The 21,642-nt window shown below is 46.3% G+C and overlaps 1 pseudogene; it reads right to left on the minus strand.

Annotated features, from left to right (window-relative positions):
- The window catches only part of LOC123345975, a 54,678-nt pseudogene that overhangs the window by 25,349 nt on the left and 7,687 nt on the right, over window positions 1-21,642 (minus strand).

Genomic DNA, 21,642 nt, shown 5'->3' on the forward strand with positions numbered 1-21,642 from the left:
GTATTTGTAAAAGAAAGGAATCTTTTAAGCAACAATCAATGCCACCCTGAAAGGGGTAGAAAAATGTTATTTTTGTCTTTCAGAAAATCAGAAAAAGCTAATACCAGCTACAGAACAGCCTATTACAAAAACAAATAAGTTAAAAAAAAACATATTGCAATAGCTATGGAATGTACTAAAATGCAGATATTTAGAACATAAGATGTTTTAGGTAATATCAGAGAATATTAAGGTTTTAATACATATGTTAAAGCAAAGAAAAAGATAATTGTTTAATACCTATCAATATAACTGGATGCAGTATGTCTCCAGTACGGTAAGACAAAATTTGTTAAGTGAAGAAATTGTTGTTAAAATTGCACACCAACAGGCTCTGGAAGCAAAGATATGGAAAGTTAGCCCACTCCACAGATTGGACCTGGGCTGGGGAGGAAGGGAAACTATTGGACACTAGAGGTTGTACCAAGTGGACTCCTCAAAAGTGGGTATGCTTATCCATGCCTGTTGCTCCAAAGCTCTGTAGTAAAGACATCTCACTAGGATCCTATATGTGGGATAAAATTAATAATTAGACCAAAGTATTGTATAACGGGCAATGTGTGTGTTAATTCTTGGAAAGAAGTGTTTTAAAAGGATAAAAGTGTTAGCAACCCACCAGTAGACAAATGTACATGTAATGTAAGTACTGTGTTTACCAATAATCACATTTACTATTTGTCACAACCAAAAAGTCTCAGCTTACTGTAAGCACTGATTTAGCTGAGTTCTCTGTCAGTCTTAGCATTGAATGGCAAACAGTTACCAATTATCTGTTTAAAAAGGTAAAAAGGTAACATAGTTCCTAAAAACAAACAAACAAAACAATGTGGGAAACAGAATGGTCTCCCACAACTACTGGCATACTAATGTTACTACCCCTAATTGTTTTTGGTTTTAAATTGTATGTGTTTAATTGAAATGTTTAAAATATGCTGGTGGATAAAACAAATGTATGCAAAGCTAGAGCCACAGGCCCAAATCACCTCCCAGTATTTTACTACATAAGAAGTGACACTGGCGATTGATAATCTTAGTGTCAAAACGGGGATATGTAGGAGCTCGACTTTATAATGTATAATTTGATTTCATCCTGCCAGCCACCCTTTTTGAATAGCAGAAAGAAATGACCCTCTGGGACTATAAGATTCTGTTTTCCCATATGCATTACAAATTGGGCCCTCTCTAACTCTTTGTTTTAAGATTTAGGTAGTAAGAGACAGAATTCTCTATTGTGTCTATGTTAAGTAAATTAGAGAAACATTGAAGGCCTGGGTCTCAATGTAAATTGTCTTGGTTATTAATTGTAAAACTTAGCAAGGTTTAATTTGCAATGCCTTTTTGCTCGATATAAAATACTACTGTTTGTATTCTCAATCTGTTTGTGTGAATGAGGAATGAATGCATCAGGAAAAGATAAGGTGTGAAGGCCATTGTTATAGCCAGAGTCAAGGAAAGAAGCAAAAAGACTTAAAGATTATCAAAGAATCATCAGGCACTGCTTACTACCCAGACGGCTGTTAAACTGTCTGGCATCCGCAGCATGAATACATGCTTTGCCGTGTAAGAATGCACCACCCCCAGCGAACCAATCATCACCTCAGGACCACGCAGAGTCAATTTTGACTCCAGAAGATGACGTAGAGGAACAGCCTGCAATACCTTACAATCTACGTTCTCGTAAGGGTTGCCGGAAGCAGACAACTACCTAAAGCAAGGCCCAAGAAAAAGCAGTAGTGAGCCTAGCGCCTGCTGCCTGGTGGACATAAAACCGTGACTGCGGTTCCCTCAGTTGAGGTTGTCAGAACCAGAAGGGCCCTGCCTCCAACATGCGCCTCTGGTGGTGCCTGTTCCTCGGCTGTTGGTGTCTGTAGGTCTGGGGAGTCCACAATGACAATTCTTTTATCCAGCAGCAAGTGTGGATAGCTCAGACCCTTAATATTTCTAAATGCTGGGTCTGCAGCCACATCCCAGCCCACTCTCAAACTGATGTTCCTGTCCTGGCTCAATTCCCCAGACCTCACTGGAGGACCTTGTCCGTTTAACACAATATGGAACAGTAATGACACCTGGGAAGAGACTATTGGCAGTTCCTTTAACTCACTTGGGGCAGTAATACACCAGGCAAAAAGGCTCCTGAGGTTAAAAGAAGTAGTTAAAATAATGGCAAATAAAACTGAAGAAAGTTTGAGCCCTGGCCAAAGAAACAGGGGCGATCCGACAGGTGTCCCTCCAAAACCGTCAGGCATTGTACATAGTGCTGGCAGCCAAAGGAGGGACCTGTGCTCTCATTGGAAAACAATGTTGTGTGTTTATACCTGACGATACCAATGAGGTAATAGATCACGCTAGCCACTTAGAACAAATCGCATATCTTCCCCATGAAGAGCCAAGTTCTTTATGGAAGTGGCTAAGTATTCTCTGGCATAGGAAACTGGTTGTTTCAGGGAGCCCTGACTACCCTGTTTGGAATCCTAATAATTTTTGTATGTTTTCAGTTAGTCTCCTGTTGTACCCAAAATTGTGTAAGGCATGCCACTCAGGTGACTGCCCCAGAACAGAGTGCTAATATGATGATTTTGAATATTGCTGATGAACAAAGAGATAAAGAACGGTTAATACGTGGAACCCAGTAGAATTTTGGTCATGGCGTGAGCTTGACCAAAAGGAGGGATTGTGAAAGTAGAATGAATTATATTGTAAAAATAAGAATGGATTAAAGAAATGTTGTATGTACCTTTAAGCAGAAATAAGAAATGTTGAAATACAGGTGCCAGGAAAAGAAGCATTAGGCATAAACAATGGTGCTAATGGCGAAACATTAACAGAAGATGGGTAATAGTTAGTAAGGAAATAAGATATGCATGCCTAGCACAGGTAAACTCATCTGATTCTGCTTCCTTTGTTATCTTATTAATTTCTCACCCTTTATCTGTATAAATAAGATAGTTTGTGTCTTGCATGGTGCTCACATTATCTGGGTGTTATTAGCAGAGCGCTGTGCTAATAAAACAGAGTGGTCTGACAAACTGTGAGTCCTGAGTCTAACTTTGACACTGGTAATCTCTAGTTTACTGATCAGCCACATTTTTGGGAAACATTTTCATGTAATCTTTATGCCACCCCATTGGCCCCACACACTGACCTCTCTCGCTCTCCAGTTCAGATCACAGCATCCCTAGTGTAGTGGTTTTCAATCTTTTTTCATTTGCACACCCCTAAACATTTTGAATGGTGGTGCAGACCCCTTTAGAAATCTTAGGCGTAGTTTGCAGACCCACAGGGATCCAAGGGCCACAGGTTGAACACCACTGCACTAGGGGGAGAAATGGGGAGAGGTGAGATTCCCCTGTCATATTTCTGGGAATAACCCTCACATCAGTTAATGGAACTAGTCCAGACACTGACCTTTCTCGCTCTCCAGTTCAGATCGCAGCGTTTCTAGAGAAAGAAAAGGATGAGAGATGAGATTTCATTGCATCATATTTATGGTGAAGTTCCAATTATTCTTTAATGTGGGGTGTAGCCTGCAGCCAATAGCACAGGAGAGCAAATGGGCAGAGTGACACCTGGCAAGCAGCACAATGACATCATCAGCCACCATGTGCTTGGCCCCCTTCTGCCTGGCAGGTCACACCAGGGGTGTTAACAACTACAGCCAGCTCACAGCCTGGGCACAGTGCTGGCTGCACAGAGAGAGCCAAACCCGCTCCCTCCCCCGCTGTATGGGAGTGATAAACCCCTGTGGGAGTTCAGTGAGTGGGGTTTGGGTCTGTTCATTCCGCGTCTTGAGTGTGAGGGACGAGGTGCCGAGCTTCTCTGTGCACCACACAAACCAGACAGATGTTTAGTTCACAGTGTGAGCTCTGAATACCTGCCCCGGGGGCCTATGAAACTTGTTGCAAAGTTTGAGATTCCCCCTCCCCTCCCATTGCAATGAACAAAGGGACCTCACCTTTCTCTGCACGACATGCGGCTGGAAGTGAATAACAGGAGAGGTGGGTTACAAGGTAGAAGATTTAACTCAATTATTGCAAACTCATAGGAGTCATGTTTCTACCAGTAGAAAGCAGAACACACACAGGGGCTCTGCCTCTAGCTATTCCCACTGCCCACATTATACTGGGGACACAAGGCCAAGTGCAGGTAAAACACTGAGTAAATGGCTGTCTCCTTTCCCCTCTGGCTGAGGCCCCACACTGAACTCGATGGTGTTTCTATCTCTCTGGAACGGGATCACTTTTGATAGCGACATCCCATCAACTGCAGCGTTTCAGGGCTTGTTCTAGACATCACTGGGCAGAACCCATTTGTCCTGCCGACAAAGCTACTGCTGCTCATTGGGGGTGGAAGATTTGTGTCTGTGGAAGAGCTCTCTCCTACCAACAAACAGCAGCTACACTGCGCGCCTTTTAGTAGCATGCCTGTAGTGGCACAGCTGTGTTGCTAAAAGGTGCGTAGTGCAGACAAAGCCTAAGTCCCAGCCTCCCTTTGGCTTCATTCCAAATGTCTCATCTGCCTGGTAATCTCTAGTTTACTGATCTGCCACATTTTTGGGAAACATTCTCATGTAATCTTTATGCCACCCCATTGGCTCCAGACACTGACCTTTCTCGCTCTCCAGTTCAGATCACAGCATCTCTAGGGCAGTGGTTTTCAACCTTTTTTCATTTGCACACCCCTAAACATTTGGAATGGTGGTGCAGACCCCTTTGGAAATCTTAGGCGTAGTTTGCAGACCCACAGGGATCCGAGGGCCACAGGTTGAACACCACTGCACTAGGGGGAGAAATGGGGAGAGGTGAGATTCCCCTGTCATATTTCTGGGAATAACCTTTACATCAGTTAATGGAACTAGTCCAGACACTGACCTTTCTCGCTCTTCAGTTCAGATCGCAGCCATTCTAGAGAAAGAAAAGGATGAGAGATGAGATTTCATTGCATCATATTTATGGTGAAGTTCCAATTATTCTTTAATGTAATGTATTCTTTAATGTGGGGTGTAGCCCGCAGCCAATAGCACAGGAGAGCAAATGGGCACAGTGACACTGTGGCAAGCAGCACAATGACATCATCAGCCACCATGTGCCTGGGCACCTTCTGCCTGGCAGGTCACACCAGCGGTGTTAACGACTACAGCCAGCTCACAGCCTGGGCACAGTGCTGTCTGCACAGAGAGAGACAAACCCGCTCCCTCCCCCGCTGTGTGGGAACAATAAACCCCTGTGAGTTCAGTGAGTGGGGTTTGGGTCTGTTCATTCCATGTCCTGAGTGTGACGGATGAGGGGCCGAGCTTCTCTGTGCACCACACAAACCAGACAGATGTTTAGTTCACAGTGCGAGCTCTCAATACCTGCCCCGGGGGCAGTGGTGAGCTGGAGCAGGTTCCCACTGTTTCCCAAGAACTGGTTGCTAAAATTAGACCTCTGTGGAGAACTGGTTGTTAAAGGGACAGGAGGTGGGCAAAGAACTCCGGTCCGTGGGCCGGACCATCCTGTTGCTCCCAGGATTCCCAGCTGGGGAGGCTGAGGCTCCCCCGGCCCTTCCCCTGCTTCCCCCCAGATGCAGCGTGGCCAGCCGCCGGCACCAGCTGGGCAGCTCAGCTGAGCTCTGGAGTTGCTTTGAGCTGCCAGCAAGGTAAGGGGGATCACTTTTGATAGTGACATCCCATCAACTGCAGTGTTTCAGGGCTTGTTCTAGACATCAATGGGCAGAACCTCCTGGTTTTGGTGAAAACTGGAGAACTGTAAAAGCCGGATTTCCACTAAACTCACCGTGTGATCCCTCAGGATACAGGGTGAAGCAGTGAGCTCAGGGCTGGGATATAAGGTGAGGGTGAGGTCAGAGTTAAGGTTAGCAGGCCGCTCACTCCCAGTCAGCTCCACCAGCTGTACTTCTTGCCTCCTCTTCTCCTCACCCCCATATTCCAGCCAGGCCCCTCGACTCCCCACTCTGGTCACAACTCTATTGATGTGGGTGAAAATCAGAAAAACCTGATTTTATTGGAAATCACTTTTTCCAGTTTTCTGCTTTTCACAACAATCAGTAGGGTTGTCATATTTCTGGAATTAACCCTTACATCAGTTAATGTAACCGGCCCAGACACTGACCTTTCTCGCTCTCCAGATCAGATCGCAGCGTCTCTAGGGGGAGAAAAGTGGGAGAGGTGAGATTTCATTCCATCATGCTTATGGTGAAGTTCCTATTACTGTTTAATGCAGCTCTGCTGTAGGTATGATATAGAGACACAAATGGAAAGACACAGACAGGTCCTTCTGTGTTGGTCCCTGCACCCCCATCCTAGGCCAACTCCTGAGCTTGTAGGTAGTGTCTGTCCCCTGATCCTAGTGACACATAGAAACAGATCCCTGTAAGACCAGGTTAGTTGGGTGGTGCCCTAAGGGCAGGGTGGAGGTGTCTTTCTTTAGCTGGGTGCTCAGGTCAGCGTGAGCCACGGAGTGAGGTGTGGAAGGGCCCCTACAGGCATCGCCTCTAATATCAGCTCTTTCCACTGAGAGCTCATCCCCTTGGTGCGTCAGCCCTGGGGTCCCAACACTGCAGGAAATGGAGGTCACGTCATGTCTGCCAGTCACTGCTGAGCACAGCCTGAACGAGAGCATCTTGTGCCCAGTGTGAGCAGTGTCTCAGACCAGCCGTGCAAATCCTGAGTGTGTTTGTGTTATTACAGCATCCTAGCCACAGCTCACCAGTGCAGCTGGTGCGGCGAATTCTCTGAAAGGCCCAGAGAATTGTTCTGGTGGTTTAGTGTTGGAAATGAGCCCAGCATAGCTCTCTGGGCACACAGACAAACTTTACATACAACAAAAAATGAGTGAATCCCTGTCACCTAAATGTGGACTGGACCCAAATAATGTGTCTGTTACAGCCAGGAACTAACCAATTCACACCTAGGGGTGACAGTTCTAAAGGTACAATACCCAGTTCCAACTTTCACAAGTAAGCAGCACAGCTCCTCTCTGTTTCTCTGAATTACCTGCTTCTGTCCCCACTGGGAAATCATTTGAACAGACCTTTCCCCTTCCCAATTCTTCCAACACTTGCAAATTTCTCCATAAAGTTAACAGCTCTTCAGGCAAGAAAACCCTCTGGGTGGGACTTTCACAGCAGCCTTGCAGGTTTGCACACTCGGTGCCCTATTAATTTAAACAAAAATTGAGTATTCAGACCCCTTAGGCAGCTTTGAAAACCCCAGCTCCCTATAAACTCACAGATCACTGAAGGCCAATATCTGCCCTTTGTGACCAGAAAAAAAACTACAGCTGAGCACTTCTACTACAACAGAGTTCATTGTCCTGTTCCTGTAGCAGAATCTCAGGCTGAGCAAATCTTAGTGTAGCTAAATTGTTAACCTTTCCATTTGCACAGCCACTACTGCGCCCATCCACAGCTCCTACTTGCAAGCACAGACTAGGGGGCAGAACTGGGCGGTAATGAACCCCTCTCTCCTCCTACTTTGCTTTCTGTTTTTCCTGCAAGCAGCCAAGTTCCATATGTTGGAGCTTCAAGCCCAGGTCAGTGAGCCCCACATGGGTGTTTCAAACTGAGCCAGGCTGCTCCCCATGGAATAGTTCAGACTCACATTCGACTGGGATCCCTGAGTGAGATCTGACGGGGTGAAACCACTAGACACTTCTCGGGTCACATGTGAAGTCATAATTCATTCAGCTCCCCCTACACCCTCAGCCCAGCTCCCATTGCCTGAAACTCCTCCAAACATTGAATCAAAGCCCCTCGATGCCTGTATCACTACTCTGGTTTTTAAAACTCTTTCTCACCAAGTTCCCCCCCCCCCCATGTTACTTCACCTTTTGCTCTGTGTTGCCTCCAGAAGCAGTAACTGGCCAGGGGCAGGAGAACAGCCAGGATCACCCATAGAGCCACCATCCAGGGACTGACCTTCGGGAAAAACAGCTCTGCAAGAGAAAGTGCCATTGACTTGGGAGCAAACACGCACAGAATGAAGGCAGGACACTGTGACAGTGGTGACTATGTGACTAGTTAAAAGACTCTCTCAGGGAAATACACAGTGAGATGTGGCTCCTTTGTGCTTTATTATTAAACCAATGAAAGTCCCAGCCTGGTTACTGAACATGGCTAATTAATGGGAGGGGGTGGGGTGGACTCTACTATGCTACACCTACCTCCCACTGGCATAAACTCAAGCATTCCCTAGGCCGGGGTAGTCAGTAGGTGGACTGTAGGCCACATCTCGGCTACCAGATGCTTTTGAATGGACCCTGGAATCTTTTTATTTACTTATTATTATCATTGGGTTTTTTTATTATTATTATTTTCTCTGGAGTCTGGACCTTGACTATACCTTGACCAAGGAATTTGGACCGTGACAAAAAATAATCGATTACCCCTGTCCTAGGCTGCTCTAAGTGATCCCAAGGCTGCATCCGGTGCAGACTGGCCCTCAGAATCAGAGAGTTGTGACCTGACACTCCTGACTCTCCTGAGCTCACTGGGGTTCAGTTACACAAGAGAGTCAGAAAATATGTTAATACAGAATCTTAATAAAAACAAAACTTGAGCCTGGAAATTCAGACTAAAAATTCCTCTAGAGTCCTCTTCCCTGGGCCTTGGAGCAATGGCTGACTAGAGGGTCCTTGTTAAGTGATTGGTGTATTGAAAACTGTAAAAATTATGAACTAACACTTTAAATACAGAGGAGTTTCTTGGTGCTGCTTGCAGGCTAGTAGGGAGCCTGCATCTGGGTCCTCTGAATTCACTCTGCAAAGAGCCAGCCTAGAGCAAGGCGGGCTGAGTTCTGGTTCTCTGTCTTAGGGAGCAGCCTGCTTTTTCTCTCTCTGTATTTGGCTCTGGTGTGTTAGAGTTCTGGATTCTTAGAAATAAAGCAGTGTGACATTCCAGCCTTACAGGAAGAGCATTTATGTTTTGTTTTCAACTCTCGGTGTGTGCCGTGAACATAATAGTCAGGTAATACTGGGCATATCATAGACTAACCAGCACTTTGAGATCTCAGATGAACAATGCTTTACAAATGCAATATTTTTATTATTATGGAGATGAAATATTCATTTGATAGTAACCAAGTTATTTGGCAGATAATAATACATAAAATCAGGATCTTTTTCCTCTAAAAATTAAGATGCTCTTAGGTAAGATTTTGTTTCTGCATATTTTGGGCCTGAACTTTTATAGTTGGTATGTTCAGATGTAATCTATGTAGCAATGCTCAGACCATACCCAGGGGTCTCTTCTGCTGTTTGGGAAAAATGACTTTTTTAGCCAGATTTTCATAAACACTCAGCATCCAGTAGCTCTCACTGAGAACAGAGGAGAATTCCCTCCCCCAGCCCTACTGATTGTGATGTTCAAGAACACACAGAGAATTAGATACAAACATAAATACTCCGGCTTGGAGGTTGCAACGTAACATGACTTTATTTCTTAGAATCCAGAATATTAACACACAAGAACCTTCAACAGAGAGAGTGGCTGCTCTCTAAGGCAGAGGGTACAACTCACCTCACCCTGCTTTAATTTGGCTTGTCTATAGGAACAGTTAGTGCATATCAGGCTGGGGTGTAAATCTACCTGGATCCTGCTGCACCACACTAAAAGTTCCCTGGTGCACTTTGAACTGTTCCCATTTCAAAGCAGGGTAGATCAAAGCGCACTACGGCATTGTTAGTGCATGTAGCAGGGTCCACACAGACAGTGCGCGCCAGGCTAGCGTGAGGCAGATTTTTACCTTGCCACAAACTAACTGTTCCTGTTGACAAACCCTGATTCTGCTCGCTTTGCTGCAGAGCCCACCAGCCTGCAAACAGGACCTGGAAAACCTGCACCCCAACTCCCACTCTTAAATTGATAGTGATAGCTCGCAGTTCCAACACAGTCTTCACTACAGCACAAGATCAAAGGAGAATTCTCTCCTCCCCCTGCCCACACCCCCAATTGAAAAGAACGATGTTTGCTGGGTGCTGAACTCTTATGAAAATCTGGCCCATGGCGTCCCAGCTTGTAAGGAGCTAAACACCTTCAGCTCCTACTGGAGTCAAAGAGACGTGAGAGGTTGCTCAGGACTTTCGAAGACGTGCTCAGCATATTGAAGGTCCAGGCCAATAAACAGGAGACACAATGATAAATACTCTCTGCCCATGTCTGCAGCGTCTCAGTCTATCCATGTGTGGCTGGGACGGTCACTCACCTGCTATGGAAATCATTGACTCTCTCTCCTGGTTAAGTCGGGGGTTCCTGACACTGCAGGACACTTTCTGGTTGGATTCCTCTGTTATAACAGTGGCAACCACTGTTTGAAACAGGCCATTGGCCTCTTGGGATATGTTTTTAGAGGCTGATGGTAAGTTCTGACCCTGGAGATCTCTCAACAGCACCTCGGGCTTTGGGTACCATCCGCCTGATTGACATATAACCCAGATCCCTCCATCCTGATATCCCTCCACAGAGATGACAGGAGCAGAGCCCAAACCTACAGAAGAAATAAATGAACTTGTGATAATCCTACAGTGCCCAGTAATGAGCAAAAAGTTTTATTACATTGTTATCAAAAGCCATTTCCTATTAAATTAATAATCGAATGTGAGTCCATGCGTGCGGCTGGTCAGTTAATCTGGTCAGATTCCCATTTAATATACAGCAAGTAAAGTTAATGTTAATGTCAGGGCTGTTCTATGCTCAAACTTGCTCCAGTTTAGTTAAAGTGTTTTTTTTAAACCAGTGCAAATCCCTGTGTGGACACTCTTAAATCAAGAAGGAATCGACTCAAGCTACATTAATATAAGCCATTTCCAAGTCATTTAAGAGTGTCCGTATACGGTTTTGCGCTACTTCATTGAAACCAGTGCATGTGTCTGTATAGACAAATCTTCAATTAATTTACTACCAACAAATTTTGTTACTGGGCAGTTCAGGTTGCCTTGGCTGTGCCTTGTACTCTTCCAGAGTGCAGAAGTTGGCAGCAGAAAACTGGATTCCTCTGAGAGCCAGGAAACACACCCACAAAACACAGACATTAAATAACAAAGAAATGCAGTGTTAAGTGTATCTTCTGCCCCAGATCACACTTTTGCTGATGAGCTAAATTGAAATAAAATGATCTTAATCTGAAATAAGAGGCTTCAATTTACCCAAAGGTGTGAATTCAAACTGATTTAGTTATTTCGGTTGCAGCTGGTGTGCAGAGAAGGCCTTACGCTGTTTAGAAATTTCACACAAAAGATTCTCTACGGAGAGGTAGAGAAGGGACGTATGTCTGGAGCATTCCCCGCTCAGAAGTCCTTTTTTAAAAACTTTATTTTTATTGTTTTTATATAAAATATAAACACATTATGAACAAAACTTATATATACAAATAATGCAAAAACATGCACTAGATCAGTGGTTCTCAAACTATTGTACTGGTGACCCCTTTCACATAGCAAGTCTCTGAGTGCACCCCCCTCCCCCGCCCCTTATAAAGTAAAAACCCTTGTTTATATATTTAACACCATTATAAATGCTGGAGGCAAAGCGGTGCTTTGGGTGGAGGCTGACAGCTCGTGACCGCCCCCCCCCATGTAATAACCACATGACCCCCTGAGGGGTCCCAACCCCCCAGTTTGAGAACCTCTGCACTAGATGGAAATAGCATATAAATAACAAAATACTACATTCATTATTTGCAAAATCTGGAGAAAAACAAAACAAAAACTGACAAAAAACTTGAACCTATAGAGGTCACGCAGGGCATCAAAGTGACTTATAGCGAGGGGCCGTAGCCTCCCTCCAGGCCTGACAGGGAGAAACCACCACCCACTCCCTGGCGGGCAAAGCCTGGCAAGACACAACCACCCTGCCAGAAGCAGAGGGGCCAGACAGGAAGTTTAAAAGGTGGGCACTGCAGCTCAGTTGGGCTGGAGATGGTGAAGGAGACAGATGCCTCCCATGCACTGCTGGGTCTTGCACCCAAGAGGAACCTCTGCAGCACTGAGGACTCGCAGGGACTGCCAGAGATATCAGCCAAAAAGGACACTGAAGAGCTGCTGGGACTTCCACTAGCTGTGTAACCCAGGGAGAGGGTTACACAAGATAAAGGTGCATGACAAGGAGGTTGTAGGAAGTAGCCCGGGGACACCAGACCATAGTATGGTGATGGTGCCAGAGCGCTGGTCAGCGTCTTGTGGTGGGATCCCCACTGATCCAGTGGTGGAGCCCTCTGCCACTGCTAGAGCCCTGGGCTCGGACCCAGTGGAGTAGGTTGCTCCCGGGTCCCTCTACCCCCAGCGGCTGTCCCACCCCTGGGGTGGCCACCTACCCACCTAAGGCCAAGAGACCTATGTTTGTCTGCCATCTGCCTGAGCCATGATGTCAGGTGATAGACTGCTTGGTGCTCCTCCCTGCCTCAGTACCCGAGCTCCCTAGACTGTCTGGTTCTTTGCCCTGCCCAGAGGGCCTGAGCCCCAAAACTGTATATTGCTCTGCCCTGCCCAGAGGCCTTGAGCCCCATAACCATTCACTGCTCTTCCCTGCCCAGAGGGCCTGAGCTCCAGCGACTGCTAATTCCCCACTAAGGATTGCCTTTACAGAAATGTGGTAGCAAGGGGTGTGTTCTCACTCCAAGGCTGATGGGGAGGGATGGCCATAGATGCCTACATGACTAAACAGATAAATAAGTGAGAATATAAGCGTACTGGGCACTAATATATACTAAACTGCATCTTCAGGAACACTGGCCTGTATGGAAAGCTGAAAACAGGGACTTTCTTTCCAGACCAGATGATTCCAGTGGGGGATGTTGAAATGCCCATAGTGATCCTGGGAGACCCAGCCTACCCCTTACTGCCATGGGTCATGAAATCTTACATGGGAAACCTGGACAGCAGCAAGCTTTGCTTCAACAATAGGCTGAGCAGGTGCAGCATGACTGGAGAATGTGCCTTCGGCAGATAAAAGACACGCTGGTGCTGCCTTTGTGGCAGGTTGGACATAAATGAGGAAAATATTCCCATGGGCATAGCAGCCTGCTGTGTGCACCATAATATCTGTGAGGGGAAGGGTGAAAAGTTTCCCCAGGGGTGAAGCACTGAGATAGATTGCCTGGGTGCTGAATTTGAGCACCAGATACCAGGGCTATTAGAGGGGCACAATGCGGGGCTGTTTGAATCAAGGAGGCTTTGAGGCAATATTCTGATAATGAGCAACAGTAATCTGTATTTTTATACATCAATCTGCCATTGTGAATAAACTACTTCTATGTATTTCTACCAGCATCAATCACTCCATGTAGGACACTAATAAAGATTGGTTATCTTTCAGACACTTTGTTTTTATTAAACACCAATTAACACACACATAAGGCTTGGTGGGAAGGGAGTGGAGGCTCTCAGTGTGAAGAGCAGTGGAGGCTCTCAGAGCTGTGCATAAGTCTAGCTGTCATTTGGAAACTGTCCAAAGGGGTGGAATGAACAGGGTACCGAGATATGCCGGGAAGTTGCAAGGAATGTGCGAGCAGAGTTTGTGGAGAGCATGGAAAACAGTTTTGTATCAGCTGCAAGGGGAGGTGAGCCCACATCTGATCTATCTGAAGCATGATTAGGGATTTCATCATCTCTGTTTGCTCCTTCATCACTTTAATCATTTGCTCCTGTCCCTCTAGAATGTGCTCCTCACTCTTTTTGTCCTGCCTTTCCTTTTCTCTCCACTTCCTGTATTCTCTTTTCTCTCTGAGGATTGGAGCATCTCTCAGAATTTGTCCTCCTTGCTATGCCTTGGTTGCTTCCTTAGCTGGTGAAGGTGTTTGGCTAGTATGTAGGGAGTTCCCCTGAAGCCAACATTTGCATTAGCACAAGAAACAATACACAGAAGCATCACTGTTAATTCACACACAGCATTCAAGCCTTACAGAAAGAGTCACCTCCTGTAATGTACCAATCACTTTCTCTATGAACCCTGGCAAGCACACATCTCCATGAACACCCAAAGCATGATGAGTGAGGCCCAGACGGGTGGTGGGCATTCAAGATGAGGCAAGGGTGTAGGTTATGTTTTCTGGGGATCATTGAGGGAGACCATGGACAATAATGAAAATTCTGCCCCCATTTTCCACAGGTAGGGGTCATTGAAGTTGATATCTCATTCCTGAGTGTAAGCAAGGGTGCATCTACTGCAGGGGTAGGCAACCTATGGCACATGTGCTGAAGGCAGCACGCAAGCTGATTTTCAACGGCACTCACACTGCCCGGGTCCTGGCCACTGGTCTGGGGGACTCTGCATTTTAATTTAATTTTAAATTAAGCTTCTTAAACATTTTAAAAGCCTTATTCACTTTACGTACAACAATAGTTTAGTTATATATTATAGACTATAGAAACAGACCTTCTAAAAACATTAAAATGTATTACTGGCACACACAACCTTAAATTAGAGTGAATAAACGAAGACTCGGCACACTACTTCTGAAAGGTTGCCGATCCCTGATCTACTGCATGTATGCAGGTTGAGAACCAGTCCCTATACTGCTCATGTGTGTGCTTCTTTGGTCCCAGCACAAGTGATTGCCGAGTTGCACAGGAAAGTGTCCTACAATGGTGGAAGGAACAAAACAGCTCTAACAAAAAACCTTTGGCAGAGGATTGGTGAGTACCTCCTGTAAAGTTTGCTGGAGATCTCTCTGGAGAATTCCTCTGAAATGTCGGTGTGCATTAGCACACTGTTCCGCAGCACTTAGCTTCACAGGGAAATGTGGAGCACATTGAAACACAGCTAGTCTTGCAGATTTGTATCCCTTCACCCACTTCGACAATACACAGACCAAAGGACACCTGAACCTCATATAACTGAGCAGCATCAACTCAAAAAGATCACTTACGGGGGCTCTTCTCTTCTGCATCATGCACACCAGAGATGGACTGCTGGGACTAGCTGGACCCCTCTGGAATGGAAAAGAGGTCCTGACTCGTCACACCACCGGCGACCCTGCCATGTGCTCCAAATCATCCTCCAACTCGACCTCCTCGTCCACAACTTCATCATCGGGGTTGAGTCTGCTGTCTGCAGCCCACCGAAGTACCCACAGGGCTCTTGGCGGTGGAGGTGGGGTCACAGCCAAGGATGGCATCCAGCTCCTAAAAAAAGCGGCAGGTCTTCGGTGCAGCACCAGAGTGACAGTTTGCCTCCCTTGCCTTCTGGCATGTTTGCCTCATTTCCTTTATCTTCGTGCGACACTGCATCATGTTCTGTTCATAGTCACAGAGAGGGTCGGTCTTGTTCTGATGTCCTTGTGGCACAATGCTGGGGCGAGCTCTGCACACAGTTCCAGGAAGGTGGCTTTCCACATCCGAAAGTTCTGCAGCCACTACTCGTCATCCCAGACCAGCATAACAATGTGATCCCACCACTGAGTGCTTGTTTCCCGAGCCCAAAAGCGATGGTCCACCGTGTGCAGCTGCTCCGTGAATGCCAACAGTGATCTGGTGTTGTTTCTTTAAATGGCACGTAGAAGATCAGGCAGCTCTTATTCCTGTTCAGATTGGGAGCTCATCATGATATACTGCATGACCATCTGCGATGTGTTCATAACAGCGACCACAACAGTAGAGAGCAGTGTGGGGCTGTCATAGGTTTGTTCCCCACTTTGAACATTAGCGTCCAAAAGATGGGGCCTGCATGGATCCTTCTAAGCTTAAATCCTAGCTTAGATCTGGTAACACTGCCACCAGCCAAAAATATAGTGTTTTGGCACACTCCCTGTCCCCCCAAACCTTTCCCTGGGGAACACAGATCCAAACTCCTGGGATCTTAACACAAAGGGAAATAAACCATTCCCCCTCCCAGACTTTCCCTCCCTTGGTCGTCAGGGAAGACTACCTTGATTCAAACTCCCTGAATCTAAAACAAAAAGGGATTCACCTTCCCCCCTCCTCTCTTCCCCCCACCTATCCCTGGTGAGTCAGACTAATCCCCTGGGGTCTCAAACAAGGGAAAAATCAAACAGGTTCTTAAAAAGAAAAGCTTTTAATTAAAAAAAGAAAAAGTAAAAAACCATCTCTGTAAAATCAGGATGGAAATGCTTACAGGATATACAGCTTATAAAAACTAGAGGGACTCTAGCTTAAGTACAGGTACAGCAAAGAGGTAAAATATTGTTCCAGCAAACACACATTTGCAAATACAGAAATCAATCAAAAGACTAATTCACCTTTCTAATACTCACTATACTGCATAGAAGAGAATATATCAGGAAGCTTGGAGAGCCTGGATGTACGTCTGGCCCCTCTTAGATCCAAAGAGAGAACACCCCCCAAAACAAAGAACCCAAACAAAGGCTTCCCTCCACCGAGGTTTGAAAGTATCTTGTCCCAGATTGGTCCTCTGGTCAGGTGTTAGCCAGGTTCACTGAGCTTGTTAACCCTTTACAGGTAAAAGAGACCTTAACACTTAACTATCTGTTTATGACAGGGGCCATCCTTTCAGTTAGAGGTGGTGGAAGCACAATAAACAGGGGCAGTTAAAAAATGCAGCGAAACACAGTCCGAAGCTCATGGAATCCTGGGATGGAAAAATGCATCATGGGATGCTGAACCCACACCCATGATGCACTGCGATCCACTCCGCTTTTCCCCCAACACCTAGCTGCAGATGGTGGCGAATAGCACAGTGGGATAGCTACGCACAGTGACAGGTTTCAGAGTGGTCGCCATGTTAGTCTGTATCAGCAAAAACAGTGAGGAGTCCTTGTGGCACTTTAGAGACTAACAAATTTATTTGGGCATAAGCTTTCATGGACTAAAACCCACTTCATCAGCTGCATGGAGTGGAAAATACAGTAGAGAGGTATAAATACACAGCATATGAAAAGATGAGATTTGCTTTACCAAGTGGAGGGTCAGTGCTAATGAGCCAATTCAATTAAGATGGAAGTGGGCTATTCTCAACAGTTGACAAGAAGGGGAAAAATCACTTTTGTAGTGCTAATGAGTTCAGTGTAAACAAGATGGCCCATTTCAAACAGTTGAAGAGAAAGCGTGAGTATCTGCAGGGGGAAATTTTGTTTTTATAGTGACTCATCCACTCCCAGTCTTTATTCAGGCCTAATTTGATGGCGTCCAGTTTGCAAATTAATTCCAGTTCTGCAGTTTCTCGTTGGAGTGTGTTTTTCGAGTTTTTTTGTTGAAGAATGGCCACTTGGAAGAGTGCTGCGGTGGGCTGAGAAGTCCAAAAAACCCTAGGTAAGGGGCACCTGGCTTGTGTAGAAGGAAGGCAAGAAGCCCCTCCACAAGCTGAAGGGCAGGAGAGGGAAGTAACCCAGGGGAAGGAACCACCAGTACAAGTGGTTCACCACTAACCTCAGGGCCCCTGGGTTGGGACCTGGAGAAGAGGGCGGGCCCAGGTCCCTCCCTCTCCACTCCACTCCTCAAGGACACTAGTGGAGTAATTAAAAATACCAGTTCAGAGGCAAGCAATGGCGCCCTGAACCTTCCCCAAAGAAGAGAAAGCATGAGACCCAGCATAACAGTACTGGCAATTTGCCACAGTACCTTTAAGCGAAAGTGAGGAATGTTAAAATACAGGTGTCAGGAAAAGAAACATTAAGGTATAAACAATGAGTCCACTTAAGCTAATGGTGAAACATTAACCGGAGAGTGGTAAAAGTTAGTAAGGAAATTAACTATGTATGTCTAGCCTCTAGCAAACTTGTCATTTCTGTTCCCTTTGTTATCTTGTCAAGTCTGCGCCCTTTTTATCAGTATAAATTGAGGTAGTGTGGGTCTTGCATGGTGCTCATATTATCTGGGCGTTATTAGCAGAGCGCTGTGCTAATAAACAGAGTGGTCTAACAAATTGTGAGTCCTGAGTCTGACTTTGACACTGGTGAGTATTTGCTTCAGGTTGGGGGACTGTCTGTAGGTGAGGACAGGCCTGTCTCCCAAGGCCTGTGAGAGTGAGGGATTGTCTTTCAGGACAGGTTGTAGACACTTGATGATGCGCTGGAGAGGTTTTAGTGGGGGCTGTAGTTGACAGCTAGTGGCATTCTGTTACTTTCTTTGCTGGGCCTTGTTAGGATATAGATATTCAGACATGTCTGCAAAGGCCTATACTTTAAGAATTTAGGTGTATTCTTATCACTTAGCTAGTTATAGAGGTATAAAAGAAAGAATCAAAATCACTGTCTGACGGTGTAAGGGACTTCTCCTCCTGTGACTGTCTGAGGCCTGGTTCTTAGGCTAAGGCCTTTGGCTAAGCAGCAGAGGCAGCCATAAGCTGGGAAATATATGGTCACATCCTCACATTCCAAACTAGTCACATTGAAATAAGGTGCTATTGGGCTGTTAGGAATACAATCCTGTCCTGATATTCCTGTCACCTCCAGAGAAAGGGAAGAGCCTAGAAGATGTAAAAGGAAACTTAGTTTGATAGAATCCTGTCTGGCAAGAACTCACTTATCAAAGCTGGGGTGTGAAATCCTCATTTCTGTATTGTTCTATCACTGTAGTCTCCACTTCCCTATTGTTTGTCTGTATAATCTCTGTCTGGTTCTGTGATTGTTTCTGTTTGCTGTATAATTAATTTTGTTGGGTGTATTGGTGTCATTAGGCATGACTCTAGGTAACTCAGGAGGGTGGAAAACCACAGTGTCAATGAAGCCTTTTTGTAGTAGGCCTGAATGAACTAAAGTCACTCCATGTCTGACCAGAGTGCCCCCATGTTAAACTCTAATCAACCTAGCAGGCCAGTAACCGAGAATGGAATGTGTAGCAGCTAGTTATCAGTGCAACACTGATACCAGGAGGCAATGATGAGGCCTGCTTGCACCTGGATAAGTGGGGGGCCAGAATAACAGATCAAGGAAAGTAAAACAAGATAACTGTTCACAGAAGAGTTACTAACGAGCTAAAGTGGTTTTTGCCAAGTATGACTTAACTGCTTAGTGTAATTGCTAGCCGTATAATGTATCCGCTACATGGGAACGTAAAGGGGAGGGGGGGAGTAAGGGGGGAGGAGTGTGGGGGTAATGAGAATGCTTAGCTGAAATCATGTATAAAGAGAGAAAGCTGCTTGTATGTGTGTGCTTGATTTGAGATGTGTCTGTGTCTCCCTGCACCGCTTTTGAGGTTTCAAATAAACTTTGTCTGCTTCTCCACCTTGGTGTGTTTATTGGAGCGAAGCACACTGGGCAATGAACCACTGTTGCTGTCCTCGGGCCTCTGTGCCGGCAACAGGTGTAAACCAATTAAGGTGGTGGGATATAATTGGTTAAATAATCATGTTACAATGTTAGGATTGGTTAGTTAAATTGCAGTAAAATGATTGGTTAAGGTATAGCTAAGCAGAACTCAAGTTTTACTATATAGTCTGCAGTCAGTCAGGAAGTAAGGGGGGAAATGGGAACAGGGAATGGGGGAATTGGAATCATGTTTCGCTAAGGGGGGGAATGGGAACAGGAAATGGGAACAGGGACACAGGCAAGGAAGGAAACTGGAATAATTGCTTGCTGGAAGTTCACCCTAATAAATACTGAATTGTTTGCACCTTCGGACTTTGGTATTGTTGCTCTCTGTTCATGCGAGAAGGACCAGGGAAGTGAGTGGGTGAAGGAATAAGCCCTATAACAGGCCTGTCCTGTAGTAGGTGACTTCTAGGTGCCCTTCTGACTTACATACATGCCTCCAGATTTCATCCAGAGCACATCACACGATTCATTGTCTCTAGCCAAACCCTAAGATACAACCGCATTTGCTCCAATCCCTCAGACAGAGACACACACCTAGAGGATCTCTATCAAGCGTTCTTAAAATTACAATACCCACCTGGTGAAGTGAAGAAACAGATTGACAGAGCCAGGAGGGTACCCAGAAGTCACCTACTACAGGACAGGCCTCTAGTAGGGAGGGAAACAAGGGTTGGGGCCTCCTCAGGTAAGGGAAAGGAGTGGGATAGGAAGGATTTAGTATGGTGAGGGATGGTGTAAAAGTTGTGGGTTTCGGGGCAAGAAGTCCTGTCAGCCCCAAATTCTCCCCCTGGGATCTGGGGGAGCCCTACCCCTCTGCAGGGCTCTGAACTCCTTTTTTTGCCCCCGTATGGCCTGGGATTTGGGAGACCCTGCCACTCTCAGGGTGTCTAACCCCTCATGTAATCTGTGATCACAGGGAAGTGGAATGGGAGGCTGAATGTGATGAAAATGTAAACACTTGAAATGCAGGAAATGAATAGTTAAAATACACATCGCCCCTGTGTGGGATTGCCAGAGTGTGTGGGGGAGGGGGAGTTGGATTGGGTGGGCCTGCAACATGGCTGGGTAAGTCTGGCTGGACCAGGGATGGGGGGCCCAGCTCGGCCTGGTAGTTGGGGTGAGGAGCCCAGCTCAGTGTGCAGCTCAGGCTACATAACTGAGGTAGAGTTTGGCCCACAGTCAGCTGCTGCCTGTGATGTGGGCACCCAGAAACGCAGGGCAGAGGGGAGCTACATGTTGTGGGGGATGTTGGAGAAGGAGACAGACACACGAGTCTCCTCTCACATGCTTAAATTAGCATCTGTATAATAAAACTGTCAAGCTGTTGGGGCAGGGACCTGGGATGAGATTTCTCTCACCAGCCCTGTTACCAGCTACCCACTGCAAACATTGCAGAGCACGACCATTATCCCCACTGCGCTATCAGAGTGCACACCAGGAGGAGCACTGAGCAACCACGGGGCAACCAGCCCCAGTGCTGGACTGAGCAGCCGGCCTCCCCGCCCCTTCGGCCAAGCCGGGATGGCTCCAACACCAGGCTGAGCCGCCAGCCACCTGAGCACAAAGCCAAGACGCTGTCCCCCATCCCAAGCCACCAGCCCCCCCAGCACGAGGCAGCGCATGACCAAGATGCCCCTGGCTGGCCGCCCACTGGCTTGCCGTGTTCCCTCTTCACTCCCCCTATCAAGAGAAGGAGGGACGCAGTGAGCAGCTGGGACTTCTGGAGGAGTGGTGGTGGTGGTGGTGGTGGTGGTGGTGAAGTAGCAGGGCAACTGCGGCACAGGCATCCAGCGGCGGGTCAGCAGCAGGGAAGGCTTAGCCTTCCCCTGCCTATTATACCCACCACCCATGACTACAACCACCTAAATGGCCACTAACTCCTACAGCAAACGTTTCCCTTTCTGTTTAAAAAAAAAAACACTAGAAAATTCAGTGACAAAACCTTGGTTAGCACAGAGTTCAGGCTGCCTGGTGATATTATCTCCTACACTTCCATAGCACAGTGACAGCACTGAGACCCTGCTCCCACTACTCTCTCCACTGGTCAGTACAGCTACACTGAACACAGGGAATGCAGCTGCACTGCAGGCAGACACATGCTGCAATTCAAATCAGTGGAACACAACACAAACAATGGCACCTTCTTGTAATCCCTCCTCATGTCCATTCACTGACAAAAAACTTAGGGTAGGTCAATACTATCGCAGTAAGTCAACCTCAAGTATGCAACTCCAGCTACTTGAATAATACTTATTATTATTCAGTCTCCTGTTGACTTACCTTACTCTTCTCATCGGGGGTAGAGTACATGGGTTGACTGGAGAGTGATCTGTGGTCGATTTGGCATGTCTTCACTAGACCCGCTAAATGACTGCCAGTGCATC

The sequence above is a fragment of the Mauremys mutica genome, chromosome 12, assembly GCF_020497125.1.
Source record: "Mauremys mutica isolate MM-2020 ecotype Southern chromosome 12, ASM2049712v1, whole genome shotgun sequence".
NCBI lineage: Eukaryota > Metazoa > Chordata > Testudines > Geoemydidae > Mauremys > Mauremys mutica.